The 13,910-nt window shown below is 40.8% G+C and overlaps 1 protein-coding gene and 1 long non-coding RNA gene across 9 annotated transcripts in view; one reads left to right on the top strand and one right to left on the bottom strand.

The window, feature by feature from the left end:
• The window catches only part of WDR31 (WD repeat domain 31), a 28,974-nt gene extending 24,627 nt beyond the window's left edge, over positions 1 to 4,347 (bottom strand). Inside the window, exons 1-4 of one of the 8 annotated variants that reach the window (XM_007475011.3) lie at positions 4,121 to 4,273; positions 3,297 to 3,436; positions 1,440 to 1,505; positions 538 to 588 (exon numbers count right to left, since the gene is read on the bottom strand). The gene's annotated coding sequence lies outside the window, so the exon portion shown is untranslated. Of the gene's footprint in view, positions 1 to 537; positions 589 to 1,439; positions 1,506 to 3,296; positions 3,437 to 4,120 lie in introns of all 8 variants that reach the window. The other 7 variants (XM_007475010.3, XM_007475015.3, XM_056812421.1 and 4 more) reach the window with 7 other exon arrangements.
• Positions 4,348 to 5,801: 1,454 nt separating this feature from the next.
• On the top strand, positions 5,802 to 8,778 carry LOC103092048 (uncharacterized). Its single transcript, XR_458318.3, has 3 exons — positions 5,802 to 6,357; positions 7,984 to 8,175; positions 8,694 to 8,778. It is a non-coding gene; the product is annotated as an uncharacterized LOC103092048 (long non-coding RNA).
• Positions 8,779 to 13,910: the final 5,132 nt, after the last annotated feature.

Below are 13,910 nucleotides of genomic sequence, written 5' to 3'. Positions count from 1 at the left end.
AGCAAATAGTACATATATATCACAAAGTACATAAATATAAATATAGACAAAATAGTTAAATGCAAAGAAAGTTCTAACAGAGGTCATTAGCAGCTGAGAAGCACAGGACAGATTTTATGAAGAATGAGAAGATGGTGCCTGTGTCTTAAAGGAAGTGGGGGCTGCTCTGAGGATAAGTTGAGAGGGGAGTGTGTCCCAGACATGTGGAACAGCCAATGTGGAAGCATGGAGATGGAAGAGGAACAGAGAGAAGTCCAATTTGGCTAGAGAGCAGAGGGCAGGAACTGGAATGGGAGCCAGGAAAGTTCTACAGAATGGGATCAGGCTACCTAAGGAAAGGAGGCCAAAATAGGAAGCTGTTCTTATAATCTAGACCAGGGTGGAGTTGCAGGCCTAAACTAAGGTGGTAGCTATGGGAGTGGAAAGAGGGCATCAGATATGAGAGATGTTGTGCAGGTAAAAACACAATCTGGTGACTGATTGTATAAATTCCTTGAGGGAGACTGAGGAGTTGAGGATAATGTGATAATTACAAACCTGAGAGACCAAAAGGATATGTAATGGATGAAAGTTCCAAGAGTCAGGGTTCTAGGTTTGAAAAAAATAAATTTATTAATTAGCCAGCAGGGAATCAATAAATTATGGTCTAAGGTTTCTCTCAGCAACCGGAGATCCTTCATCCAGAGTCTTGAATCATTTAAATACAAATATGAAAGTTTATTATTCAGCTGTCCCCCTCCCCTAGACAGCTCATGACCTCTCTAACTGGTGGATGTCTAATGAGGAGGTGTGCTATAATTATATAAATTTATTTTCTAGTCCCTCCCAGGTCCCCTTATGGTGATGGAGGGAAGTCCCATGCCTGATCATGGGATTCCACTACCTTTGCCAATCTAAATGGAGAAATTAAGTTAGGTTTGGTTAAATCTGACTTCCATTATTCATCCTAATGGAAACTAGTTCTGTTTAATAGAAAGATGGATCTTACATTCTTAATCTTAATTATCCCAATTTTAGAAGATGGTCTGGGATAGTGAATGCAAGGTACATTCCTAGGTCTGTCAGATCCTGGGGATGCCTTCAACAGAAATAGAGAAGTTTGGAATAGGAAAGGGTTAGGGGGTCCAGATAATGAGTAAGAATTTAGTTCCATCCCTTCCCAACTTCTCTAGAAGATTACATCCTTAGTCATCTTTCCTTTCTCTTTCTGTCAAATCTTCAATTATTCACTATCTACTGTTTCTTCTCTTCTGCCTTCAAACATGCCTAAGCTTTCACTATCCTTAAAAAACTTTCACTAAATCTATCACCCCACTAAAGTTCTCATTCTATATCCTCTATTTCTTAACCAGCTTGGGGCAGCTACATGTCTTAGTAGATAGAGGACCAGGCCTGGAGTTAAAAAAGACCTGAGTTCAAATGCAGCCTCAGACACTTACTAGCTGGATGATCCTGTGAAATTCACCTTATTCTCTTTGTCTTGGTTTCCTCATATGTCAAATGAGCTGGAAAAGGAAATGGCAAATGACTTCAGTAGGTTGGCCAAGAAAACCCCAAATGGGATCACAAAGAGTTGGACATGACTGAACAGCAGCATTTCTTAACTAAATACCTTGAAAAAGCTCTCTGTGTTGTTTCCAATTCCTCCCTCTCCTCTCACTCACCTTTCAGTAACTATGCAATGTGGCCTCTGACTTCTCTCAACTAAAACTATTATTTCCAAAGTTACCAATATTCTCTTAAAGGTGTTTTCTCAGTCCTCATCCTCCATCTAAATTTGACCTTGTTGACCAATTCTCTCTGCATCAGTATTCTCTTTTTTCTGGGTCTTCATGATAACTCCTGGGTCTCCTACCTGTCTGACAGTTCCTTCTCTGTCTTCTTTGTATTATCTATATATCATATAGCCCAATCTGTGAGTGTTCCTCAGGGTTATGTAATATGGTATCTTCTCTATGTACTGTCTCTTAGTAGTCTAGTCCATTTCTATGCAAATGGCTCTCAGATTTCCATACCTAGCCCCAGTTTCTCCCCTGGCTTTAGTCTTGCCTATTAGACATTTCAAACTAAATGTCCTGAAGATACCTCAACCTCAGCATATCCAAATTCTTATTGATCTGCTTTGCGGAGATCTACTTATTTCTTCCAGGAAGAACTATTTGTGGTTAGGAAGCACTCCGCATATAGCAGATGCTGCCTAAATGCTTGCTGAAGTAGACAAGATGTCAGAGCTCCCAGGCTACCAATTTATTCCTTTTCCCAAACCTATCAAAATTTTTAAAAGAGAAAACAAAAATGTCGTTTGGTCTACAACTGGTCCTATAATTGCAATGGTCTAAGTATGAAATAAGTTGATTGGAGGCAGCTAGGTGGCTCAGTGGATTGAGAACCAGGCCTTGAGATGGGAGGTCCTGGGTTCAAATCTGGCCTCAGACACTTCCTAACTGTGTGACCCTGGACAAGTTACTTAACCCCCATTACCTAGCCCTTACCACTCTTCTGCCTTAGAACCAATACACATAACAAGTTGATTGGTGATTAACAGGGGGAAATATTTTATTTGTAAAAAGTATTTGTAGGCAGCCAGGTGACCCAGTGGATAAAATGCTGGGCCTAGAATCTTTTTAAGATCTGCACTCAAATGCAGCCTCAGAGGATTATTAGCTTTAGGCACTTAGTTGTGTGAACCTGGGCAAGTCACTAAACCCTGTTTGCCTCTGTTTCCTTATCTGTCAACTGAACTGGAGAAGAAACTGGCAAACTACTCCAGTATCTTTGCCAAGAAAATCCCAAATGAGGTCATGAAGAGTCAGACAAGATTGAAAAATGACTGAATAACAAAATTTGTAGGTTGGCCAATGTGGGAATTTGTTTTCCTTGATGATATACTTTATAATACATTTAGCTTTTCTTGCTTTATCTCTCTCTCCTTTTTTTTTATGGGGGTAGTAGGAAGAGAATGAGACTTGAAAGTAAAATAAAACTTTTTTAAAAAGCATATATAGAACAGTTTTGCAATAAAAAGATAACTTAACCTAAATCCTACCAGATGTATGGCAAATGAATAAATCTAAATATTTCCAAAGTTTATTCTGAGAGAAATGATTTGGATATCCCCTTGCTAGTCAGTCACTGCAATTAATAATAGTATACATAATTATTTTCTCTCATTGGTCATATATTTCCATAGCAGAAGGAATTATAAGGTAACTTTTCTTTCCAAAATAAAAGGGAACCTTTAGAACTTTGAAATTAATTTCATTTTTTTCAACAACTGGGAAAACTTATAGTAGTACCTTATGCACAAATGATAAATATATATAGACACCTTGGAAGTAACTTAGTTCATCCTCCTCATCAATGTATCAGGATCTCTCTGTTCATCAAATAGTATGTTCTTTGGAGTCAAGGATTTCCAGCTTTGTGATGATGGTACCTATTTAAAACAATTCACCTATTTAATATTTTTTATCAGTGTGAATCACTGAATAATGTAATGTCAGTGCTGGAAAGGTCCTTAGAGATCATCTAACCCAACCTCTTCATTTTACAGCTGGAAAAAAAGAGGCTTTCAAAAGAAAAATGATTTCCCAAAATCACACAGTGCGTAAAAGAAAAAAGTCACAAAGAGAGAGAGAAGTCTTGTCCCTTGGAATAACCAATGGAGAGAAAAGGGATGGAGAGGAGGGTATGGAGGCGGACTTCCACCCTCGCCCCAATCAGGAGCCAAGAAACCCAAAAAAGGTGGGGGAAGGGAGGGAGACTTAAAGATGGAGGTCGTTTGCTCAATAGAAATGCAAACTGGAAATTAGGGTTTAAAGGGCATCTAATCTTTTAATATTGTGAATTGAAGCTAGAAGGGCTCTTGTAGAATCATGAAGTCCTACCCTCTCATTTTACAATTGAAGAAACTAAAATAGAGAAGTTAAGCTGAAGAACACACAGGTGGGGGAGGGGGAGGGAAGACCTAGGGGGTCCCCCCTCCGCGGGGAGGCTGGGAGTGGGGAGGGAGTCTTGTAGGGGCCTTACCCCGCTCCCGCTCCCGCCCCCACCCAAGGGACCCAGTATGCCAAGCTGTGGGTTTCGGTCCCTCCCTCACCCCACGCCATCCCAAACGTACTGTGAGGGGCTGAGGCAGGGAGGAGGCCGTAAGTCCGCCGCCTCCAGTCTCCATGCGCACCCGAATCTGCTCTTCCAGCAGGCCCTTAGCAACGAAACGCCCGTTGTTAGGGTGTTGGTGTGTCCATGAAAAGCGTCCGGGCTGCAGCGCGAGAGGGGCCGAGGAGGGTTCCACCCATAGAAAGGCCCCGCACGGAGCAGCCTCCTCAGGCTCCTCCTCCTAGGGCAGCGTTGCTCTCTCGGTGCTCTCGGCGTTCTCAACACCCTTGTCCCCCGGCCCGAGGGAGTTCCTGCACCCTCAGAGACTGCAGCCTTCTGGAAGGCCCCTGGCCCTCTAAGACAGATGATCTACGCCCACCTGGGAAGGAACCGGGCCATTGCCTGTTCCATAACCGCCCCAGGCCTGGCGTTCGAATTCCACCTCAGATGTCAGAAGGCTGTGCCGCCTTGGGCTAGGCAGCCCGGTGGGGCAGTGGTTCTGTGGTTAGAGCGCCGGGCCTGGGATCAGATCGGACCTCAGACATTTAACTAGCTGTTTGTGACTCCTCAATTTCCTCATCTGTAAAATGGGTATGATAGTATTAGTACCTAACTTTCACGGTTGTTGTGAGACTTAAATGAGATAATATTTGCAAAGTGGCTAAATCATTATGTAAAAGCTACCTATTATTAAGTTACTTAACCCTTCCTGGGTCTTAGTTTTTTCATCTGTACAATGAGCAGGTTGCACAAAATGGTGTCAGAGGTCTCTTCCAGGCATATATGATCCTATGATTTTTTTTCTTAAAAAAAACTTCTGGCAAACATCAAATAAATCTCCATATATAGTAGGACAAGAGGGGATTGATTGTATGTGAAACTGTGAATATTGTTTAAAGCTTGCTTTTCTTTTTAAGTATACTGTATAATATATTCAGTATGTAACTTGCAAAGCTGGTCTGTGATTCATTCCTTCTGTTTTCTTCTCACTTGGTGGGAGGGGTGTGGGTGTGAAGCTCCTATTGTAAATCCCCTTTTCCTCCTAACTCCTTTCCTTCCTTCTGGGAAAAAAGAAAAAGAATGAAAACTGTAACATATGCATAGCCAAGCAAAAAAAAAATCCCACATTGGCCATGTTAAAAAACTGTAGGTCTCATTCATTTTCATTCAGTCACTTAAAATTTCTTTTATTTTTAGTTTAGTTTTTTTTTTACCCTCACCTTATGTCTTGGAGTCAATACTGGGTATTGGCTCCAAGGCAGAAGAGTGGTAAGGGCTAGGCAATGGGGGTCAAGTGACTTGCCCAGAGTCACACAGCTGGGAAGTGTCTGAGACCAAATTTGGACCTAGGACCTCCCGTCTCTAGGCCTGGCTCTCAATCCACTGAGCTACCCAGCTGCCCCCTCACTTAACATTTCTTAAGGTTCAACTAGATGCCAAGCACTGTTCTACATGCTAGGGGTTCTCAAAGAAAGGTAAAAGACAGCACCTGCTCTCAAGGAATTCACAGTCATATGAGACAACATATAAGCATCTATATGCAAACATATATATGTGTATATATTGTTGTTCAGTTATTTTTCAGATGTGTCTGACTCTTCATGACCCCAATTGAGGTTTTCTTGGCAAAGATACTGGAGTGGTTTGCCTTTTCCTTCATCAGCTCATTTTCTAGATAAGGAAATTGAGGCAAACAAGGTTAAGTGACTTGTCAAGGGTCACACAGCTAGTATGTCTCTGAAACTAGATTTGCACTTAGGAAGAGGAGTCTTCTTGACTCCAGGACTGGTGCTCTACCCACTTTGCCATGTAGCTACATATATATTGATATATTTATATATGTGTGTATGTGTGTGTGTTTATACATATACATATCACACACATATGTATCCATCTATCCAGGATAAATTGGAGATAACAAAGAACAAAGGCATTAGAGTTCAGAGGGATGGGGAAAGACTTCTTGTAGAAGGAGGGACTTGAAGGAAGTCTTTAGTCCATCACCCTAACCTCAAGGATATGGACCTCAAGATGGGCAGCACTCTAGAATCCACTCTAGAATTGTGCTTGATCCTATGGTTCCTAAGAGCAGAGACTTTTTGTATTTGTGTCTGGGTTGTCTAGGAGATGGAGGTAAAAAGGAAGGATTGCAGGCAATATATGATGACCAATACAGAGGCACTCTTAGAGAAAGAATGTCCTGAATGAAGAAAAGAGAGAAGACCACTTTGGCTATATGATGGTGTACAGGGGAATAAGGTCCATTGCAACTGGAAAGCTAGGTTGGGGGTCAGGCTATGAAGGGCTTTAAAAGATCAACAGAGGGGACAGCTAGGTGACTCGGTGTGTAAAGAACAAGGCCTGGAGATGGGAAGTCCTGGGTTCAAATCTAGCCTTAGACACAGTCTAGCTGTGTGACCCTGGGCAAGTCAGTTAACTGACATTTCCTTGTCCTTATTGCTCTTCTGCAGTATTGATTCCGAGGTGGAAGGTAAGGATTTATTTTTTTATTTTTATTTTTTTAACCCATATCTTCTGCCTTGGAATTAATACTGTGTATTGGTTCCAAAGCAGAAGAGTGGTAAGGGACTTAGGCAATGGGGGTTAAGGGACTTGCCCAGGGTCACAGTTGGGAAGTGACTGAAGACAGATTTGAACCTAGGACTTCTCATTTCTAGGCCTGGCTCTCAATTTACTGAGCTACCCAGTTGCTCCCAGAAGGTAAGGATTTAAAAAGAAGAAAAACAACAACAACAACAACTGAATAGTGGAATTTGTAAGGCATCCTGGAGGCAATAGAAATTAATTTCAGTAGGGAATGACATAGAATGATTAAGAAAAATTATACTGGCAGCAGTGTGTAGGACAGACTGGAGTGGGGAAGAGACCTGACATAGAGAGACCAATCAGGAGACTATTAAGTGCTGGCAAATGAAAGGTGAAAGCAGAATTTGCCCTCAAGGAACTCACATTCTAATAGGAGAGTCAATGTGTAAATAATTAGGTACCCAGGAAAGTGATCTCAGAGGGGAAGCTGGAAGAGATGTGAGGAGTCTTCAAAAAGGTGAGGTTTAAAAATGAGTTTTAAAGAGAGTAAAGGAAGCTCAGAGGTAGGGGTGAGAAGGTCAAGAAGTCCATAACTACTACAACTACCAGGACAAAGATGACGGACATGAGAGATGGAGGGTCTTGTTGGAAGAACAGCAAGCTGGCCAGTGTAGCATCCATGGAGGGGAATATTGTGTAAAAAGTCTTGGGAAAGTATTAAGAGATCTGGTTATAAGAATTTTGAAAGGCCAGACAGAGGAGGTCTCCTTCAAAGCTATATTATGAATGAAAAAGAAATTCCCTCTTCTAGGCCAGAAGCACACTGGCTGAAATCTCCTTGGATTCTTCTTTTTTTTTAACTCCAGGGCATTGGCTAATTTATTTGCTCTGATAGTCAGGTGGTGCCCATCTTTATTCAACCAGAGAGATTTTCATACCTCACAAAGGGATCATGAGATGCTAGTTGTGTTAACACATTCAAACCTCATCATTTGTGATGACATTCTATTGTTCTATCAATTCAGCTGAGAGAAGGGGAGGAGTGGAGAAATCATACTTCATACTTCATCAAATTTATACTACCAGGCTACTACTGCTATAACTGTCTCATCTTCCCCCTTTTAAAAATTCTTCCTCATGGGGTAGCTAGGTAGCATAGTGGATAGAACTATGTGGAGAGAACTACAAACTTCTCTAGGAACCTGTACGATCTTGTACACTGAGATAAGACCTGCCCAATGAACTATAACCCAAGACAAAAATGCTAGGTACAAAGAAACATGCAAACTATGTTTCAAGAAAGTAATCCTGTCTCCCTTGTCATCTTTCATTCCTCAGGAGAAACGTTCCCCAGATCCTTTGATTGTACTTCTGAGACGTTATCTTGGTCACCCTCTCCTGGACCCGATCCAGTTTGTTAGTGTCTCTTAAACTGGAGGGACCAGCTTTCTTCACTGTCTGTAATCCATTGTGGGCTTCTCATAGAGCAATCTGGCAATGTCCAATGAATGAGTCACAGTAATTTCAATAGTAAGGTTATATTCTGATTATGATATTAAAAGGAGGAAAGGGGGGCAACTGGATAGAAAGCCAGGCCTGGAGAGGGGAGGTCCTGGATTCAAATTTGGCCTCAGATACTTCCTAGCTGTGTCGATCCTGTGCAAGTCACTTAACCCCCATTGCCTAGTCCTTACCATTCTTGTGCCTTAGAATCAATACTTACTATTGTTCCTAAGACAGAATGTAAGGTGTTATTTTTTTTAAAGGAGGAAATTGTCTATACCCATATTGGCAAATCTATGGCACATGTGCCAGAAGGGGATGCTCCCCTCCCTCTCTCCACACATGCCTGAATACATTTCTTACATGACCCATTCCTCTGCCCAGCAGCCCAATGGGAGCACTTCTTCCTTCCCCTCTCTGGGGTAAAGGGGGGTGGTTCACATGCCATGTGAGGGTTGTAGTTTGGACACTTGGTCTCTAAAAGGTTCACCATCACTGGTCTATACTTACATGAATTTTTGCAATTGCCTTTCTTTTTGTCATAGCAAAAAAGAAGAAGAAAAAACAACTTATGTGTCCAATGAATCTTTGGTGTCTCTCATTTCATACCTAAATAAAATTTTGCCATCCTCCTTCATTTTGTCATTTAAGTGTTTTTCAGTTTTGTCTCTCTTCGTGACCCCATTTGGGGTTTTTTTAGCAATGATACTGGAATGGTCTGCATTTTCTTCTCCAGCTCATTTGACAGATGAGGAAACTGAGTCAAACAGGATTAAGTTTTTTTTTTTTAACCTAGGATCATACAGCTAATAAGTGTCTGAGGCCAGATTTGAATTTAAGAACTACTTCTTTTATAGCTGTTGATTGTCTCTCAAACCGAGGATGACGATTGTCTTTGTGCATTTTTGTGCACAAAGACACCTGTGCATGAAGACTTAAGGGGAAAAGTCGATGCACAGAGATAGTCCCACTCTCTCGGCGTTGGAAGCCTGGGTCCATTGGCACGAAAAGTCATTACACCTGGAGACTTCCTCAGCTGCATTGGATGTCCGTGTTGTCTTTTGTGCTCCATCATGCTCTAAGTACTCCACAGTGCTTTGCTGCATCGCCATCTCAGCCGTTGAACCTTCTTGTTGGTTTCTTCCGCCTGTTCTGCCGAAGCAGTCTCCACATGCTGGGTGAGCAAAGCCCTAGTTCACCAGGGGTAGACGTCGACCCGATGGCTACCCTCACAAGGTTTAGCCGGCCTGTCGAAGCCTACTGAATTAATGTTATCAAGCATAAAAACTGATTTAATTTGGAGGTTAATATCAACTTTTCAACTTCATTCTTTTCTCCCTGGGTTTTGTCTCACTTCAAATCCCTTTCTTTTTTAAAATTTGTTTTAAAATTCTGACCCTCTTTTTTTCAGAGGTTCATACTTTCTGTCTGTCTGAAAGTGACTATTCCTGTGAGATCCCTCTGTTTCCCTATAACAACATGGGCTGGAAAAATGGCTCATTTTTTTTTCTTGGATTGAATAAGACTCAGTGCAGTGTTTTCTAAATTTCTTTTGAGGAGTTGGGGAAGGGGGACCTTTCTGTAATTTCTTTCTGTTACTTGAACACTCACAAAATCACCGTCTTAATTTAGGTCCTAAATAACTCATCTGTTCTGACTCCAATCTAACTTCCAAAGTTAAGAAAGTGATTTTCCCAAGACACAAGTCTGATCATGCCATGTCCCTCCAGAGGTGTGCTTGGACCTACTCAAATTGGCTCTCAAGGGCCATTTGTTAAATTTTAAGTGTGAGCATGTACACCTTAGGAATCCCCAAGCTATAAATCAGGGCTTGATTGTCTAGACTTAAGAAAACATTGGAGAAAATGTTCATAATTCAGATTAAATGTAAAAGTATATAGGTGAGTACTTTTTGGAGAGCTAGTTGTTAAAAGTTTAAAAGCATATTTCTGTCTCCTTCCCCCTCTTCAATGAATTTTAGTGGTTTTCTCTTATACCTAGGATCAATCATACTATTCTGTAAGGTATTAAAATTTCTTTATGGTCCCTTCCTGCTTTTCCAATCTTCTTATATATTGCTCCCCTGAAGCCATACAGGCCAACTTGTTATGAACATACAAGATCCAAGTTAAAAATAGAATTCAGACAATAGCTGCATGACCCTGGACAATTCACTTAATCTCTGTCTACCTCAGTTTTGATCCTTTCTTTTTCATCTATCTCTGTTCCCTTCTGTTGGCTGTCCCCCATGTTTGGAATATACTAGATGAACAAAGAATGGATCATAAAATGTGCCCCCTTAGAGGGAAAAGGATGCTTATCCAGGAGCCATTCTAGGTTCACTGAAGTATTAAAGAAGCTAATTGTTAATTAGAAGAAGGTAATTGTTAAATTTATGACAATTAAAAGAAAATATAGTGCCCAAACCTGAAGATGAATCTCCAGATAAGCTCAGGGTACAGCAAGACTATAACCTCCCTCATTATGGGGTTACTGTTGTTGAAACTCCTCGTGACCCCATGGGCCATACTGTCCATTGGGTTTTCTTGGCAAAGAGATGCTGGAGTGGTTTCCCATTTCCTTCTACAGGTTTACACTAGGTTTTAATTAATGCAGGCTTTGATCTAGACCATAGACTGGGATGCCATATGAATGATATTTGTTACAGCAAAAACAATGAACACTTGGAAGAAAATAGATGTGAATGAGATGGGGAGGTAAAGCGGGCCACAGTTTGGCAGTCTTGTCATTGGCACAAGATATTTAAAAAAAAAACTGAGGGCAGCTGAGGGTGGTTTAATGGATTGGGAGGCAAGACCAAGAAGTCCTGGGTTCAAATGTGGCCTCAGATGCTTCTTATCGGTGGTACCCTACACAAGTCATTTAACCCCAATTGCTTGGCCCTTATTACTCTTCTACCTTGGAACCAAGACACAATATTAGGTAAGGTTTTAAAAAACAAAACAAAAATGGTTAGAAGGCTTCCAGCATCTATAGAAAATATGTATTAAGGTCTGATCTGAGTCAAGAGCACAGGAAGATCAGGCTAGCCAGCTGGTTATTCCTTGAGAAAGTGGGAGGGAAGCAGAGGAACAGCGAAGGAAGAAATGAGAGGAAAGGAGAGGAGTGGATAGGTAGAAGAGAACTGAGAGTTCAGGTTAAGAAGAACTAGGACAGAAATGCTTGTTACTTAGGGCCTAGGAATGGGCCCCAGGACCGCATTTTTATGAATTGCCACAGTTGCTCTGGAAAAAAAAAAGCCAAAAACCTCGTTCCTAGGGTAAGAAAAAGCAAAATGACAACTTGTTTTGGATTTGAGAGATAGTACAGTGTTGTGGAGAGAATCCTGGGCTTGGAATCAGTCAAGACCAGGAGCTGAACCCAGATTCCAACACTTACAAAATTGTATGGCCTTGGACAAGTTCCCTGTCCTCCCTGAACCTTGTTTGCTTCATCTGTAAAATGAAGGTCAGAGCCCCTGAAATAGTCGCTTCATAGGCTTGTAAAGAGGAAAGTACTTTGCTAACCTTAAATATTTATGGAATAGGAATTATAATAAAATAGATTGGACCTTTTTATGGGGTCAGCTTTAGACTGGGAGAATGCAATATGTATAAAGGAGAAAGCAAACATTTTATTAAAGGCTTACCATGAGTGTTCCAGGCACTTTAGAAGTATTTCCTTTTAGCCTCACAACAACCCTGGGAGGAAGGAGCTATTATTATCCCCATTTAATAGAGGAATTTGAGTCAGGCAAAGGTTATAAATGACTTACAGCTAATAAGTGTCAGAGGCCAATTTTGAACTCAGATCTTTTGACTCCAGGTCCAGAATTCAATCCACTTCACTACTTAACTGCCTCTATAATGGATGTGGCCATGGAGTGTAGGGGGAGAGCAAACTATGGTAAATTAGAAAGATCACTGTCTTTGGAGTTAAAAGACCTAAAATCAAGTTTCATATTGATTTCCCATTCTTCTGTGTGACTTTGGGTCACTCAATTCCCCTTTCTCTACCTCAATTTTTTTAGTTGTAAAATAATTTGAACCACTTCCTTACAGCTGGGTGGCACAGTAAATAGTCTTTCTTAGTTCAAATCTGGCCTTAGACACTTATTAGCTTTGTGACCCTGGCAAGACACTTAATCCTGTTAGCCTGTTTCCTTATTTATAGAATGAAGGATTGGGAATTCAGACACTTAAATGTGTGATCCTGGACAAGTCACTGTTTTGCCTCAGTTTCTTTACTTGTAAAAGAAGAAGGAAATGGCAAACCACTTTAGTATTTTTGCCAAGAAATCTCAAAAAGGGATCATAAAGAGTTGACTAAACAACAACTACCACAACCTTATAAGTTGTCATGAAGAAAGGGGGCTGTGAACCGTAAAGGGTTTTAAAGATGGAAAATACAATTGAGAAGTAGAATGATGAAAAAAGAGTAAATGGAAATGTGAGCTGGATGTTCTGTGGTATATAAAAAGAATTTATCAAGGAAATCCAGGAACAATGTGATGAATATCTTCCTAACCCCCCATTTTATTAATTTGAAGAGATTACAGGAAATGGACCTTTGTTTAAATGTCCCACTCATGGTAGTAGATCTTGCCTGGGGATTGATTTCCAGTAACTGGACTGCCTCCAAGATAGAGCTCTCAAATATTTGGCCTCGGGACCCTTTACACTTTAAAAAAATGCCAAGGACTCCAAAGAGCTTTTGTTTATGTAGGTTATAACTATTGATATTTATGGTATTAGAAAGTAAAACTGATAAAAATTAAAAATATTTATTCATTTTAAAATAGCAATAGCAAATCTCTTCTTAATATATTTTGAATGAAAGGTAACCATAATTTCCAAAACAAAAAAAATTACTGAGGAGTGGCATTATTTTATATATTTTTGCAAATCTCTTTCATGTATGGGTTATTAGAGGACAGCTGTATTCTCCTATCTGCTACATTCAAAATGTTGTGATATTTTGTTGTAGTTGAAGTATATGAAGAAAATCTGGTCTCAGATATGTGGTTGGAAAATAATTTAAATAAGCAAATGATATATAATATATTTATGAAACCCTTACCTTCATTCTTAGAATCAGTACTTTGTAGGGCAAAGGGACCTACCCCGGCTCAGGGCCTTGCTCAGGATCAGCCTCCACCTGCAGGAATGGGGGGAGGAGAGAGGAATACTCAGGGACACAAGGGGAGGGAAGGGAGTGTGCTCTTTGGAGAGGAATGCCACCAGTGTGGCTTCTACAGCTGGAAGACTGCAGCCAAGTTAGAAGAGAATGAATGGGAAAAGGGGGAAGTAGAGTATCAATTTGCTCCGTGATATTGCTCACCAAGTGCAAGTGCAAGGTGAAAAGGGTAATTTTTAAGCAGTGCTTTTTATTTTCCAGAGGGAGTCTAATGAATCTAATGGGCTATGGGAGTGATGGATGTTTCTGGGTTTACTTTTGCTGTTCAGTCAGTTGTGTCTGACTCTTCATGACCCCATTTGGAGTTTTCTTGGTAAATGTTTGCCATTTCCTTCTACAGCTCATTTGACTGAGGAGGAAACTGAGGCCAACAAGATTAAGTGACTTGCCCAGGGTCACACAGTCAGTGAATATCTGAGGCCACATTTGAACTCCAGTATCCTTGATTTCAGGCTCTGAACTCTAATCAGAAATCAAAACAACTGGCTGCCCCTCTATATTTGTTCAGGGGATCAATTTTCTGTGGCCAATGAAATGAAATAAAAGCAGGCCACACCTGGTATCCA

Source organism: Monodelphis domestica, chromosome 1 (assembly GCF_027887165.1).
Source record: "Monodelphis domestica isolate mMonDom1 chromosome 1, mMonDom1.pri, whole genome shotgun sequence".
NCBI classification, from domain to species: Eukaryota; Metazoa; Chordata; class Mammalia; order Didelphimorphia; family Didelphidae; genus Monodelphis; species Monodelphis domestica.
This window is presented reverse-complemented; position numbering and strand designations above follow the sequence as displayed.